At 39.2% G+C, this 17,108-nt stretch overlaps 1 protein-coding gene across 7 annotated transcripts in view; it reads left to right on the top strand.

Annotated features, from left to right (window-relative positions):
* Positions 1-17,108, top strand: part of Flrt2 (fibronectin leucine rich transmembrane protein 2) — a 99,323-nt gene that overhangs the window by 41,910 nt on the left and 40,305 nt on the right. Inside the window, exons 2-3 of one of the 7 annotated variants that reach the window (XR_007593453.1) lie at positions 9,539-9,694; positions 9,802-9,889. The exons of 4 other annotated variants lie outside the window; for them this stretch is intronic. The gene's annotated coding sequence lies outside the window, so the exon portion shown is untranslated. Of the gene's footprint in view, positions 1-4,418; positions 4,434-9,538; positions 9,695-9,801; positions 9,890-17,108 lie in introns of those variants that run through there. 2 more of the 7 variants (XM_050151384.1, XM_050151381.1) reach the window with 2 other exon arrangements.

A 17,108-nucleotide genomic window follows, 5' to 3' on the forward strand; every position in this document is an offset into this window, starting at 1 on the left:
TATATATCTCTTGGTAAAGGGTGATGAGACAATGACAGAATGCCAATCCTGGGATAATGTTATTAAGGCTTTATTCTTTTTCCCTGTGCTTTTAGAGGGTATTTGCATTAACACCGAAAAGCATCACCAGAGCTGTGGTGACCGGGCTGTTTTCTTTTAAATATTTTTGGAAGATTGACCTTTGGTATCAGGTTAATTAAATGTGACAGTGAGTCTCAGTGGTATTTATAAGTTGTTGCTATGCTCGTTTTGTTTACTTCCACATTCTTTAAACAGTCTTCCTCCACATGGGCATATCATCTTTCAGCCTTGGAGAAAATCAAGAACTCAAAGTGACAAGCTTTCACACCAAGTAAGAGAGGCATTTCTACCATTCTTTTGGCTTCTGGTATTGACAGCCATCACCCGGGAGTACAGAGTCGTCATTTTCAACACAAGAGTAATATCGCTGCCCTTTCAAAGATGTTTTCTGACTTCTGGGTCAAGTTTCCATTGAGCACTAAAGATGAAAGACCTTGATTTTTATAGGTTTCGAAACCCAACTTCAGATTAGAGGCTGTGTGAGGATATTGTAAATAATTCAAAATGCATACGGGAACTGAAAGAGTGGTAATTCAGCTTTTTGTTTGTTTGTTTTAGACATTAGAATCTTTGGCTGTGCTTTCTAGTCTCAATGTGAGCATGGTATTGTAAGCAGCTAAATGACTTCGCATTTAGGGATTCGTTGCTTATTTAAAAGTTTGGATTGGTATGCTTTAATTTACACAACTGAATGAGGAAGCAAAGAATTAAGTACATGCTTTTCTATTCTTGTTCTTATTGGTTTGTTATGTTATGTCTTATTTGAGGCAAGGTCTCATGTATCCTAGGCAAGATTTTAACTTCCTATGTATTCAGGGTAGGCCTCAAACTCTTGATCCCCCTTCCTCTACCTACCAAATGCCATAATAGGCATGCAACACCATGTTGCCAGTGTTAAGGGGTTTGAAGCATATTTTGAATATTCCCTTCATTATTTCTTGAAAACAGGAATACTCTATAGAATAGACTCATTAGATTTTTCTCGCAAGTCTGTGCTACAGCGGGAGTCCAGACAGAATGTGTTGCTGCTATTAGCAACTGCCAAGAACTCTCTTTACACGATGCTTGTTTAAGTTTCTCAGTCTTTGTGGAGTAATGTAAATTGATGACGTGGATCTTTGGTCTTGGCCACATGCTAAAGATTTGGAACCATGCTTTGCTTCATGTATTTTTAGCAGGGTTGAAATGGTTTAAAAAGCAAAGCTTTACTTCTACACAGATGACTGATGTATCTCTGTAGGTACACATGTCACCTTAAGAGTACCATGACGTTAACTTGGGGTCAGCTATCTTGTTTATAGAAAATAATTCCTCTAGCATTTTTTTCAAAATTAAAATGACTACATTTATACACACACACACACACACACATACACACGCACGCACTTCAAAAATTTTCAAAATCTATTAACCAAAAGTTGTAGAGGGTAGGGGGAATAGTGAATTATCAGATGTCTGTATACTGTGTGTTACGATACCCCCATTCCCTATAAAAGTTGATAATGTATAAATGTAATCTAGTCATGTTGATAGAGCTTGGTAAAGGGATAAGGAAAAATTGCTCATCTCATTTCTGAGATCTCTCCTTTCACTGATTGACATGTCTCAAGGCTATATCGATAATTAGTTTCTTAAAATAGGTAGGATAACCAATATTCATCTGCTATTATTTCCATGATGTTGTCACAGTGGTTCTGAGGCAAGAATTCTAGCAAATGGAATTACTTAGGATGATGGGGGAAGAGCTGTAGAAAGTTGGGTTTGTCTGACTTCTTGTGCAAGTGATGCCTGAAGAGCAACATCAGCACCTTCTTTCTTTATCAAGTGTTTTATGACATGCCTTGTCAAAGCATCCAGTGGCTCCTGTTTCCCAGGGTGGTGATGTAAGCCATGTGTCCAGAAACTCTTGTACTTTGCATTCCAGAGAACAAGAGCATGAGTGAATGCTTAAATTGTTGAGAGGATATAATTCTAATTCATTGGCTTTTTCAGTTAGTTTGAAAATGGACAATACGGAGACTATTATATAATAGCAATATATTGGGGAGATACCAAACTCTTGGAAGCCCATAAACATCAGTGGCTCAGCACTGGCATTTGCTTTTGAAGATAAGAACAACATCAATCATGGGTTGCAATGTCTCCCAGTTGTCCTTTGACTCTGTATTTTCTCATTTCTGTGGCTTCACTTGTGTCATAAGGAAAGGATTTCCTCTTCTCTGCTTATCTGAACTCTACTTCTTTTTCAAAGCCTGCCTTCAGTGGCTTATCTTCCATGAAGAATTCCCAGACTTCTCTCAGTGAAGGTAGTTCCTTTCTCCTCTGTGATCATAATTTTTTGTTTGAACTAATTATACTAATGTTGACTAATGCTCAGTAGCTACTCTTTTTTCTCTTATGAAGTCGTTTTGTAGTTGTTATTTTAATCATTCCCATTAACTTTTCAAGCAAATCATACATTATTTTCTCATGCATGATATGGAGGTTCAGCAAAACAGTCTTAAGATGTGTGTACTATCTGAATACCCCTACACCAAGATCATGGCATGGGTTTGTATTAAGCATGCATTGATTTCCTGAGTTATATGACAATGATGGGTGAGAGAAGTGATAGATTTTGATCCTATCCTGTTGCTCCTTTGTCCTGTTAATAGCTAGGAACAATCTTACATTCATAGCTAGGCACTAAGTAAATTTGTGCCTGAGGATTGGTAAATTTATAGTATTTGGAAAATCCTTTGGATGCACAGAAATGTACTCTGCTGCTTCCCATTCTTGCCATTTACTGATCATTTTCTAACACATGTTATTCTGTGCAGCGGGTACTTAGCATATATCAATTTATTTACTCTTCATAGATGGCTACGATGCTTAGAGGGTTTGGGTTTGGATATTCTGTTTACTAGCCAGGAAAGGGGGAACTTGAATTGTAGAGTGGGTCTGGATAACTTTCAAGAGGAAACTTCAGTGACTCACTGCTTTTTTGTGTGAAGTTTTGAGTTCATGGCATCTACACTTCAGCTTTAGCTTTCCAGCCCTTGGCCACTCTTTGCCTTGATTTGCAAGGAGTTTCCTTTACATAGCTTTCACTGTAAAAGTTTGGGGTTCCCAGCACAACAGAATTGTCATCCATACCCTTACACAGGGAAGTTCCCGTCTATTATAAAGGACCATATATATAATGGGGTATGCTAAAAGCCTAGTATGTTAATCACAAAGATGCTAATTGTAGCTTTCACTCCTCTTCCAAATAGCTTATTTTTGTAGCAGAGGCAGATAGTTGCAGGAAGCCACAGCTGATACAAATGCAGAGATAAGCAATGGGCAGTGAGGTGCTCAGATCCAGTTGATACCTTTCCATTTTATTGGAATCCTTTACCCATGGCTTGGAGACCATATCAAAAGAATGACTCTGAAATGGTCTCTTCTAGATATGACAGGGAAGCTACACCCATGTAATCTCAACAGTATGCTGCCTAAACAAGACCTGCTCGATGACACCAGCTGACATGCCGACACAGATGAGAGAAATCTCATGGGACTCCACCCTTAGATGAAGAGTTACAGGCGGCTAATGAGTTCTGAGAGGGAGAGAATCAATATTCCCCAGAGATGAGCAATTTAAATGGCTATCACATACTAGGTGATCATCCTGGAAAACATCCACATATGAGCAACAGGAAATGGATTCAGCAAGTTGTATTTATATATTTACTCGTCAATACGGGCACACATATGTAACAATAATTATTAATGGTGAAGAGACCATGAATTTGAGGCAGGGCCTGGGAAGTATTGGAGAAAGCATAGGAGCTGGGAGAACGATGTAATTATTACTTAATTTAAAAATAAAATAAATGTAAAAAGTTAACGATGTTAGTTGCCAAATGATATTATGAAGACAAACAAAGAAGGCTATTCCCTTCTCTACCCTGCTACACCACAATGCATCACTTGCCACACGTGGACAAATATAATACATATCCATAGCAGAAACGACTTTGTTTCCTTTTCATTAAACTGCAGTTATATTTTTCTGTCCTCACTTTTAGTGCTGCATGCCCCTTTGCTGATCAAATGAAGAAACAGTTTGCATCTGTTGAGATAATTCCTAATTCCAATGTGGATTTTGTTGTGCCGTATTCTGACTGGACAGTCACTGTGCGATGAAGGAGTTAGCACATTATCTCAGCAGAGAAAAATGTCTCCACTCCTTCTCCTGGGCGTGCCAATTCTTTCAGCTGTCGCAGAAACAGGACATGAGAGGGGCTGGTTCAGCAGGGACAGCATGTGGAAGCTCCAACGTCAGGTCCCACGGCTTCTATTCTGGTGCTTCTGGCTTCCTACTTTAGGTGAGGCTGACTTTGTCTGTAGTGTCCTCATCTGGGTGCTAAAGAAGTAGACTGTCATTTGCATTGGCCCGTTCTCTTTAATCATTCCCAGGGTGATGCTGTCGGAAGGTTTGGGACTTCTAATGTAATTCTAGAGTCCTGGTGAAGCAATCCGAGCCACTGGAGAACCGTAGTGTATTTTTTCTTCTTATTTTTTTTCCTTTTTATTGGTCTGGGTTATAACATTCATTTCTGGATGAATGTGCAGAGGGACTGTAAACATCATATAAACATAATGGTGCTTGATTCACAAGAATCCTGATCCCACCAGCGGGTGTTTTCAAAATATGTCCCAGGAAACTGGGAAGTGCTCTCCTAGATAAGGACCTCTGGCTTCTATCCCTAACCTAGAACACACCCTTCAGTATTTGACTCATGACTGCCAGGTTTTCCTGGTAATACAATATTGGTGTTAATAAGTAAATTTCGGTACACTAGATTACAATGGAATTTCTGTCAAACAGTGACATATGTTTTGCACCCATATGTCTTGTGTAAGAACTATAGTTTGTTTATTATGTTTGTTCTTTGTGAGATATAGAGTCAAGAAGATTTCCTTTTTTTTTCCTCAAATGGTAATGCAGAAAGATTGCAGAGGATGGGGCAAGGGCATTGTAGAGGCATTGGTCCTGTAATGAACCCTTGTCAAGATACCTTTTATAGAATCATTATATTAGAAATTTGGAGATATCCAATTTATATTTCATTCCCTTTCCTCTGATTTTATCATTCAGTGGCAATTCAACATATACTTTTATTCCTTAAATAAGCTGAAGGTTGTTTTACTGAGTATACAGGTGCCTAGCCCCATGGCTCTTACTACGTCCTCACTGCGCATGGTAGTTTGCTGCAGGTTTTCTCATTTGGGTGCAATCCATTCTAAACTGCAGGACTTTATTTTGGTCAGAGGTTTATGAGGAGTTCACAATGCCCCTACAGACTGCTTTGTCTTCTCAAATCATTATTTCAAATGGAATGTTTTTCACAGTAATTGATCTATGCCTTTTTAATCTCCTTTTGAGGAAAAAAAATATCCAGATGATTTTAGGCAATGCACAAAACAAAGGCATTGGCCACCTTTCAAGAGTAAACTAGGTCAATAGCCACAATACCAGGATTCATTTCCACTCAGAACTCTGGGTACCACCCACATATGTTACAGGTTCACCCAGCAGAAAAGTCCTGTGACCTGGATAAGCAAATGCGTTCTCTATGGCTCTTAATAAGTGAGCACACGTGGTTTTCTGTACTCTTCCATGAGTATACCTGCCTTGTGCTTGTATCAGATTCTAATACAGAACTTGCAACGGCTAGTTAGGATGGCAAGGGAAACAGTTGTTCTAGCCAGACTCAAACTTATCATTGTCTTTGTTTATCTCCAATGCTTGTCCTCAGGCATTTACAGTCTGAGACGGAGAAACTCAGAACCAGATGAACCTGCACACCAATATTATGTCTAAAGCAAGAATTGTGTTATATTGCAGAAAAACATTAAGTGCATGTATCTGTTACATTTGGAATCTTGAGGATATATGGAAAGACAAGTAGGAACAAACCCTATGTCCTCTTTCAAAGACTGATAGTTTGATCATTTTTATTGAAATGTTTCTTTCAACTCCAAAGTAGTTTTCTTAAAAGAAATAATCAAGGAACTTGGAATCTCCAAGTATTAACTGAATTTATCATTTTAGGAATGATGTTAGGTTGGAAGTAGGGAAAGAAAATATGTTTCTGCTTTTGGTGTGCCATATCAACCCATGCTTAACAGAGCTTCACGGAGTAGTGGGAGATGAACAGTTAGAATTTCCAGATGGTTTCAGCTCAGAATTCTACAAGATTTTTAAAGAAGAACTAATACCAATACTCCTCAAATTGTTCTACACAATGGAAACAGAAGGAATATTGCCAAACTCTTTTTATGAGGATACATTTATTCTGATGCCCAAACCACATAAAGACTTTACTAAGAAAGAAAATTACAGACCAATCTCACTCAGGAACATTGATGCAAAATACTAAATAAAATACTGGAAACCAAATCCAAGAACACATCCGAACCAACATCCACCACGATCATGTTGGCTTCATCCCAGAGATGGTTCAACATACGAGAATCTGTCAATGTAATCCACCATATGAACAAACTGAAAAGTAGAATCTTCTGTGCTCCTTCCCATGGGTACAGTGGATTAGTCGATGAAGAACTTTCTTCACAGTTCCAAGGGTCTATGTAGGAACTACACACTGAAGATGCTTAGGAGGGAAGGTAAAGAGCCTTTTATTCACCTTCTTACTAGTGGAGCACAGCCATAGAGAGCCTTCACTTCTGAGTGTTTAGTGTTCATACAAGAGAAATGGTGTCTTCTCTTCCTAAGCTGAGCCATGGGAAGCATTAAAGGAAATAGTATCAGTTCAGAGCATAACACATTACCAGACAGGGCTATAACCCTTAAGGATTCAGGAAATCTTAATGCTTTCTTGCTACTTGGAAGAGCACATTCTAGACTTGGAGTGGGTGCTTGGTGCGTGAACCAATGGGCCTATTTATTTATGTGCTGTATTTCCTCGAATAAATGGTCTACTGTGGAACTCACAGTGACCATCCCGAGGAAAACAATGACAATCTATGCTATACTTGAAAATCTGACTGACAGAAGGAGACCCAGAAACTGATGACCAATCTTTGTTATTCAGTTTTGTTTTTATTCGGTGTTCTTTTTATGAGGTATGTCTTCTTTAGGATGAATATTATATAATTTTATCATGTCAGTTATCTTTGAATACCTCAAAGTGTCTGACTTTTTCCTCCCGTTTGAGCATAGAAGTAAAGGCATTCTCATTTGTTTGAAAGTATGAGACTTCCAAACAGTAGACAGAGGGGTTTACATTTATAATGCGATAAAACATTATCGTTATTTGCTGTTTGTGGCTGGCAAACTTGAGATTTTTGCATGTTATTAAAAGCTTTCAACACCCTTTCTTCTTTGAAGAATAATCAGCATATTGCTTGCCTCCAGCTTTCTTTCAAGGAAAGCCAAAAACAATGTTTTTCCTTTTGCTGAAAAAAAAAATTAACTTTACATGCAAAGGCAGTACACCCTGTTTATGTTGTTTAGGGCTAGGTTAACAAGCTATTTGTCCTTTTTATTTTTGTTTTCAAACTCACTGTCAGCTTTGCAGCTCTCCCTGGATAAAACTAATTGCCTGTTTAGTGGTGGAAATTTTTTGGTCCATAGGGGAAAAGACATCATAGAGGAACTCTGAAAGCATCCCCGACACACCTACAAGGCCATGGGTCAGAGTCGAACTGACAATCCTGCTGGAAGGTGTGAACCATAGACATGAATGTTTTGCTGGGTGCCTTTGCTTTCTCTGTCTGTGGAGAAAAAAAATGGGAAGCCAGCTCTGTCAGTGTGTGCTCTCCAATCTTAAACATTATTATTCCTCTAAATATAGTGCAGGACATTTGTCATCGAACTGTAAAGCTCTTGTTAAAAATAAAATGGAAATTCAAATCTCAAAATAAATCAAGAGCAATCTGCATTGCTTAAGCACCGGCACTTTTCTTTGTGAGCTGGTTGTCTGAGGCCCATGGAATTCCATGGCCGGTCACCCCACTTAAGTGTTTCTTCACGGATTGTCAAGTCTTTTAATTCTCAGGGTTACTTTCGATGTTTCAGGAGGATACTACAAAACAAAATTGATTTTTTTTACTTATTTATTTATTTATTTATTTATTTATTTATTTATTATGTATACAATATTCTGTCTGTGTGTATGCCCGAAGGCCAGAAGAGGGCACCAGACCCTATTCCAGATGGTTGTGAGCCACCATGTGGTTGCTGGGAATTGAACTCAGGACCTTTGGAAGAGCAGGCAATGCTCTTAACCTCTGAGCCATCTCTCCAGCCCCAAAATTGATTTTTTTAAAGGATGTATTTTTATATTTTGTCAATATGTATAAAAATGCAGCCGAGGAAGCAAAATGAATCATTGTGAATGACGTATGAATCCATTTCTCCCTGTAGTGCTGTACCAAGCCTCCTGTTGACACTGGAAGGGAGCGCACTTATAGATAGGAGTCTAGTCACAAGCTCACTGCGGCTGCAATTAAAAGGAGAGGCATGGGTTTTTTACTAATTCCCTGCAGCCACACACTAACCATGTTTATTTTCTAGGCAGTGTACTGTCTTTTAGTGTGTTTCTTAGTCTCTGAGGAGCATACCTTCCCTCCAGAATGTGTTTTACTTCCTTGACTCTCAGTAGAACATGTAAGGGAAGGGGAAGAACAGACTTGGGTCTTCATGCAGCAGATGGCATCAACGTCCTCTGAAAGTTTCTCAAAAAGTGAGTTGAGAGCAAATGAGTGGTTTTTAGTGTTGGGATCTGTTTTCCTTTTTCTTGATATAGCTGCATGAAAGGTCACTCATTCTATTATTTTCAAAGAGGCCATGGACTTGTTTTCTTTGTCCCCCTCAACTCTATGTGTAACCATGCAGAAAGCTGCCGGACAGGAAACGCTTTGGTGGCAGAGCAGAAATGAATGGTATGCCATATTAACTAAGCATGGAGGAAGCTTATTGAAAACATTATTATCAGAAGGCTCATCATTTTAAGTCTCTAATGATTTTGAATAATGACACAGAAGTAACAATGATATTAAAATAAGAATAAAAGCCTAAATGGCTGTCTCAAAGGTAGCTTGTAAATCAGTGGCAGAGTGGAGGGAGGGAGGCATTGATGTGACTTCCAGGCAAACTCCAATCCCTGATACAGCAGAAGAAACAGAAACCCAAGCGATGTAGGGAGGCTGGAGCTTGGAATCACAGGAAACCTCTTGTAAGTAGTGTTCTAGTTATATCACAAGTTTTTTTTTTTTTTATGTACTAGCTCAATCTAGTGTCATATTTTCCTCTTTGAAAAAAATAGGATTTCTTGAAATTACAGAAATGTGCAAATAGAGACAGGTCAGCTCTGTGAAAAGCACAGTAAGCCTGTCTTGTCATGGTAGGGGTAAATTAAGTCCAGTTGACCTATGAATGCCTTTCCCTCTTTGTCAAATTCAGACTGGCCCACAGAAACCTGGAACGGTCTTAGAAACCTGGGAAATATCTGCACAGCAGAAGCACATCCCTGCCAGATGGAAACTCTTACTTTGTGAGCCAACCCAGATCCCTGATAGAAATCAGCACTGGGAGGATTCTTTGAAAGCACGATTTGAGGTGACTGGCATCTGCAATGAATCTCTGTTTCTCCCTGCCTCCCTTACAGATCAGCGCCTCCTCCCACTGACCCTGCTAGACCTCACTGTCTTTTTCTTTTTCCCCAGGAGCTGGTTTGGAAGGCAGTGGGAGTTGTTTAGTGGGCTGGGGGAAGTGAAACACTGAAGAGTAAAATGAGAGCCAGCAGAAGTCCATATTGCTCCATGGAACTGCAGGTTCCTCCTCTTCCCCCTTTTCAGTTGTTTATTTTTGATGTGACGTATGTAATTTCTCTTTGCTAAAATAAAAGAAAAAGGCATCAGGATTTCAGTAATCCTTGGTAATTAGTTTGATTGTGAAGAGTTGCGTGTGATGAGCACCTGTATTCAAAGACACTGGTGCCAGAATTTGGAACTTGGACATAGGTTATTGACATAGATTATTGAGAATGGGAGAAAGAGACAGGAAAGTGTCACAAAAATGCATAAAAGACCCTATTACCCTCTCCTTGCCGTTTCCTCATTAATTTACTATATGGATCAAATTACCCCCCCAACTCAATTTTCTTCATCTGTAAAATGGGAAAAACCAAACAAACAAACAAAAATCCTATTGCTCCTACTGTAGTTTTGATGACTAAAAGTTGTGGTATGCTGAGACACTTTATATAATTTCTCATTTATTCTAACTGCTCAACGACTTTAATCATGTGTCGTAAGCGGGGCTGTGTTTATGGCAAGGCAGGTGCTACTGGATATGCACAGAGGCTGAAATAGCCAGATTGGAAAGGGTTTAAGGCAATGCCACTGGGATCAATGAGAACGCTTTCTAGTGAATATGTAAACAATACTGCAGATGGGACGACTGATGGCGGCCATCCCATATGTACAGTGCTGGGGTTTGCTGGCTGTGTGGTTGCCAGAAGTGGATGTCTGCATCTTTGCATCTTTGCCCTTGAACATGCACTAGTCTGTTTTGACTTGCTTCGGTTCTTTCACTCACATTTGCATATTCTCTTCTCTTCCTTTCTTTCTTTCTTTCTTTCTTTCTTTCTTTCTTTCTTTCTTTCTTTCTTTCTTTCTGATTTTAGTTGCTTGGATTTCCTCCAAAGTATTTGTGGCCGAGATTTTTTTTGAACTTTGAGCTGCCCCCCCCCCCCCCCCCCCCCCCCCTTTTTTTTTTTTTTTTTTTTTGCATACGCTTTGGGCGGGAATCAATAGAATGTCAACATGGCAGGCATATTCTGCCTAATAGCAGTTGTGTGTCTGAGTGAATAGTGTGCCTGCTTTTCTGACAATAACAAATGTAAGTCAGAATTAATGATCCAGGGGAGATGCTGTTGGTATTGCTGGACTTTTACAGACTTTCAGGGGAAATGTGGTTTTTGCCACTGGTGAGTATGTTTACATGGAGAATATCTGTTCATCTATGCATATGCTACTATTAGTGAACATTTACTATGGCTTTGACCCGCTTATTACACACAACCTTACTAGGATTTAATTTACAGTCATAGTTCAATGCTAGTTAATGTGCAAGGTAGCACATCACTGGAAAACTGAGTGAATGGCTGAAGTTCTTAGTTGCATATAACAACATAATTCCTATCATGGGAAAGGATTCTTAAAAAAAAATGACTGATCAGAAACCAAGAATGCGAATTAAGAAAATGGGTCTAAATTTGATCATTACTGCATTTGTAGCTTGTTTCTTCTCTTCCAGTATTTTGGATATTCTCATAATTCTCGACCCTTTTGCATATTAAGTGTAGAAATGCAAATGAAGTACCTGGGATACCTCATAGACACTCTATAAATGCTGGCTAATCAGAGATAGGACAGCATAGAGTGAGTCCAGTTTCTTCCATCTTGACACGTTTCACTGTCACTCGGGTCTTTTTATTCATTTTTTTGCAATAGGCTTCCTTTCCCTCCACTATTAGCGTCCAGTAGTTCTTGAACCTTTTCCTTTTAGTTACTCACCCTGTATACCCTTGAATATCAGTGACCTCTACATTGGGGTGTTTCTAACCACCCTGATCTAGACGTGGACAAAAAGCAGAATAAAGTGGAAATGAAACCTATGCAAATTGGTTTCTTATTTGATCAGTGATGGTCTGGAGGCAGCAGCAAGGGCAGCCAGTATTCCGAATTCCAGAAGAGAACAAACCGTGCGTTGAATGGAATGCCTGTGGTCTCGGGGGCTCATTGAAGAAAGCCGCTCCTCTCAGAAAAGGCCTGCTTTAGTGGTCAAGAAAGAAAACAGTAACTGGGTAGTGCTACGGAGTTCTGGTTGCACCCGTCAGGAAACTCTACCACTTCTCAACTTCTTGGAAGCCTGTGGTGGTGGTGGTGGAGCTTGTTTCCTTCCTCAGAGTTCACAACCCCGGCCTTCCTAGGCATGCATGCTCATCGTTACAGTAACTGTAGCACTAAAGGATAATTCCAGGACGCAGGTGTTCATTTTCTGCTGGAGGGAAAAGAGAAACGAGAGGATAAATTCTCTCTCGAAAATGGTGACGTGACATTGCAAAAATTCCTAAAGGTTTGCTTTTTAGACACTTTTATGTTTTAATTTATAGCAATGAGTTTTAAATGATGAAATTATCATTGCTCAGTTTTAAGAAAACAGTGCGCATGTTTACAGAACTTATGAGAATGCTAAGCCAATATTTATTTTCCACATTTCATTTAAAGAAAAATGTGATAAAAATTTTAAAACCTATTTTTACATTGTTTTTTTCTTTCTTTCCTTTTTCCTTCCTTCCTTCCTTCCTTCCTTCCTTCCTTCCTTCCTTCTCACTTCTTTCCTTCCTTTCTTCCTTCAATTTATTCTGCTCACATCTTGGAAGTGTCATACACAAAATTGTTTGTCATTTATATTCTACCAAGATTAAGGCCTTTGGAAGGATGCAATCTTGGCTATGATAGGCACATGTGCAGGCAAATGCAAATGTTAAGCAATATAAACATGCTATTAGAGACATGGAAGGTACCTCTGGTATTGAGAAATCTTTCCTTAATGATGACTACTAATCTATAGCCTTTCTGATATACAGATTAAAATGCATGTGCAGGTCCTGCTATTAGATACTACAGGCTTGTAGTAAAGTAAAACAAGGTGGAATTTTTTTTTCTGAGTAAAACGTTGCTATGGTTTATTATGATTTAAGACTAATGGAAATAGCCAGAAAGTTCAAAATAGAAGCCTGGGCAATTGTTTACTCAATACATTTAGACATCCTTTTGAATTTTACTCACTAAGTTTCATTTGTACCTAGCATTTCTTTGAGGTAGCATTACACAGAGGTTATGAAGTCTAGGATCCAGGCACTGTGAGTTAAAATCCTGGCACTTATTTCCAGAGGCACAGAGTCATTTATGTTCTGTGATGTCACTTTCGGATTTGTACATTGGAAACAACTGAAGAACCAACTTCAGTACTGTTGCGTGAGCTAAATGAAGGCACATTCATTTAGATCCAGCTAAGTTCCCTCAGATCTTACTAATGTAGTCGCTACTGTGAGCGTATAAAAGCAAGGGTAATCAGGCTGATCTCAAGTGGCCATTCAGGGGATGGCATGAGAAATTCATGTAGAGACCCTTTCAACTTCAAGAAGTGTCCAGTAAATCTGGGCTTTTTATTGTCGATTCAGTAGGAAACCCCCTCATTTTGATGACTTGTTAAGTAGAGGCACACATGTACAATAAAATAATGATAAGATTTAAAATTGGAAAGAACCTAGAAAAAAATCCCTTTTGAGGAATGGAATATCGAGTTGACGGCAAGGATTCTAAGAGCTGTGTGGAGAAATGGCAATGGAAGATAATCTCCGTGTGTAATGAACATAGCAGGCAAGATTCACCTTTAAGGATCACACTGTTTCTCCTAGTACTTCTACCAACAATATTTAGATAGATATATCCTTTTATGGTGTCTGTCTTACTTTGTGAAGTGTATCATATAACATTTTCAGAAATGTGGAAATTAAAAACTATCAATGAGAGTCTTTCATTTTTGTGCATATTTTTAAACCCTTCCAGTTTCTTGGTGCTGGGAGATAGGAACATCACATTTACCAGAGTAGTAGTTATTAAGGAGTTAATCCATTGAGCAATGGATGGGCACTTCTTCCTGAGCGGAATTCAAATGTGGGTTAGTACAATGAATTTTAGGAGTTTAGTTCTGTTTTGGCAGCAGGTGCTTAAAGCCACAAGTACTTCCAGAATCAGCCCCTGCTGCCTCTGAGAGTTACTTGGAGCCTATTCCTGAACTGCTAGATAGTAAAGGCAGAACCGCACCCCCCTGGCACCATTTAGGAAGGTTGCCTCAAGGCATTGTTAAAAGAAGAAAATATGGTTTGGTTTATTGTCAATGAGTGCAGAAAGTTGTCTGCCGTAATGTAGGAAACAGAGAGCAAGAGCCTCCTAGGGATCAGTTAGGAGAACAGGGACCTTTCTTAAGCTAATCAGAATCTGACCATGAGTGTACGGATGGCATAAGAACGGCTGGTGATTGGCACTGGTTTCTTGTTATCGACTTAGCTCTAACGTGTGAACTGTCTTTAGCATTGCTGTCAGATTTATTTGTTTTTCAGGGAATGTGGACAGCCATGTTCCTTTGGTAGTCAGCTCGAAGGCTCTGGAAGGCTCTTCAATTAAATTGCTCTGTTGTCTTAACCTTTCGAAGCACTGCTGAACTAGGGCTTCTGAGCTACTTACCTCATAACATGAATGAGTGAGTTGATTAATGTTTGCATAAGACTTGAAATGTCTGTTCTGAGTGGGATGTGTGCTTCCCGGGTTGTAGAATATTGATTCAGGACATGATACTTATTTCCTTGTTTAAATAATTAGGGAAGATATTTCGTGACCAAACCGCTGAAAGATATAAATGAGAAAAATGGAGGGGCCGATGCAAGCTGCAGGAAGCTTTCTTACTCCACATCTTCATTCTGTGTATCTGTAAAGCATCAGATAGTGAGTGCCTAGGCTGGGAGCCACAGTGGAGCTGATGTTCATCCATGGACAGCCTTTGGCTGGCTTTCCCCTTCTTGTCTTTCAGGATGTGACAGTACACCCTCCAGAAACCCAGAGAATGGACGTTCTTCTCTGCCTCCCAGGCCCTTTGCTCTGCTCACAGGCAGGCCTGCCTGGCTTTGGCAGAGAATCACTCACTGTGCAGTGGCTGGCTGCTGTTGCAGATGCACTCACACGGGGTGCTAAGTGCTGCTGAGAGCTGCTTTCTGAGCCATGCAGAGTTGGTGTGCATGTCTGCAGCTGCACGTCTGTGAGGACGCTCGTGGGTTCAGGCGTCACTGGCCCTACTTCAGGCAGGCCTTCTGTGTAGGAGCTAGGGAAGGGTTTGGTATAGTTGTTTTCATTTCATTGAAAAAGGGTTAACATCCAGAAAGTGTAGAGAGAATGAGTGGGGAGGATGGCAAAAGAATAAATACAGATATAGATGGACCAGAAAAAGACAAGAGACAGCCTAGGTCTCTGTGACCTAGTGAATGGCTGTTTGACTTACTTCCAAGGAATGTGGATGTATTCAAAAGTCTTCTTCTGGCCTATTGTGTGTCTTTGAGCTCTGACTGCTTTCCTCATGAAGTACTCTAGTGATACCTACAAGGGCTGCGATTAAGGGATAATGCCTGCCGCCTTTTCTGTCATCAGCCCTCTGGGAGCCCTGCCCTTTGCAAACCATCTCTGATCAGCTTTTACTGAGTTGACTGTCTACCTCTGAATTGAGAAAGAGAAGTTGTTTGCTGAGACATTCAATTTCCCCTCCTAATCTCTTTCAGGATTGTGTGATTCCTGACTATCATTTTTTCAGGACAGGATATAAATTCTACTCAACTTACCCTGACTTCCCCATTCAAAGGGAAGCTTAGTGTTAAGTGTAATGGGAACACTAAATCCATCCACATCTCAAAAATGGAAGCCTTCTTAATTTTAGATGTTAAGCAGAACTGTATGATTGATGTCTTTTCCGAATACTAAAGAAACTTAGCATGCAGAAGGAATCATTGTGTGCGCGCTTAGGTGTGTATATGTGTGTTTAGTTTTATATCTACATGCCATTGTAGATATAGAGTAATCTATTAGGTATTTTATTTCTTAGTGTATTGTTTAGGCTTCAGGCAACGAGGGTAGATCCCCCCCCATTGTTACCTAAATTGAAGTCAAGGAGAAATAAATCCACAAGGTCCCTTGTATTTCGTCCAGAAACTTGCTGTTAGGTCTAGAGGATGTCAGAGCAGAGATGAGTTGCTCTGTGTGCTTTTCTGATGCTCTGGAAGACCAAAAGTGCTTTAGTTTTCCTGACAATTGCAGTAAATATTTTGATATATTTTCCTCCTTGGCATCAGTTCTACGTACTTTTAATGAGTAAATGAGTGTATTTCATTAAATACTTTCTACAACTAACATGTATTTAGTGTAATCAACTTTTATATAATGTATAAACATATATATGTTATGCATGTATTTATGTATGCGTTAAATATTCAATATAGTATTAAATCTTACTAAGAGTTGAAGCTAAGACTTTGTACATCCTAGCCAAGTGCTTTGCTACTAATGTATATCCCTAGGCCAGATAATTCTTAAAATAACTCTGTTGTAAGTATTTCATCTCTATTTGTCAAATGATGGAAATAAGTCATCATGAACATAAATAAGTTTTCCCTAAGTCACACAGTTAGATCCCGAGCTTTTCTCTAACCTCAGTTGGCCAGTCAGTGCAAACTATCATCTTCCATCAGCAATCATAAAGTTTCAGGGATGAAAAAAGAACAAACTATCGAAGTCTCCAGTACAGCATTGCCCTGTAGTTAAAATGCCATACTGAACAGTTAAAAGTTTGCTAAGTGGATAGATAACATCTTAGATGTGATTGCTATAGTACAGTAAAATTGCTAAAATGAGGAGTGGTGTTAAAAATGATGTTTAAATCTTTTCTGTATGTACCAATGTTTATGTAATAATTTTGGTTGTGCAGTTTTTTTTTAAAAAAGATGGTATTTAGTGGAGCTGGAGAGATTGCTCAGTGGTTAAGAGCACTTCTTGGTCTTGCAGAGGACTCTGGCCTGATTCCCAGCACCAACATGGTTGCTCATAAACATTTGTAACCTATACACATAAAACAGCCATACACATAAATTTAAAAGTAAAATAAATCTTCAAATATAGCATATATAAGCATATGTAATACATACAACACATGGAAATATGTGAATAACTTTGATGTATAAAATGCACATTTTCTTGGTAATGGTCAATATAGAAATATTCAATTTGGATATGAACTTAGCATTTTGTCCAATGTGACCTCAAAGTAATAAGAAAGAAATTCACAATGAAATGTTCGACACACACAGAAGGGTTGTTAAGTAGGTTTGGTGGGACAAGGAAGTTCTCAGGGAGCTTGAAAA

The sequence above is a fragment of the Alexandromys fortis genome, unplaced genomic scaffold, assembly GCF_014885135.2.
Source record: "Alexandromys fortis isolate MF-2015 unplaced genomic scaffold, M_Fortis_MF-2015_v1.1 scaffold_63, whole genome shotgun sequence".
NCBI lineage: Eukaryota > Metazoa > Chordata > Mammalia > Rodentia > Cricetidae > Alexandromys > Alexandromys fortis.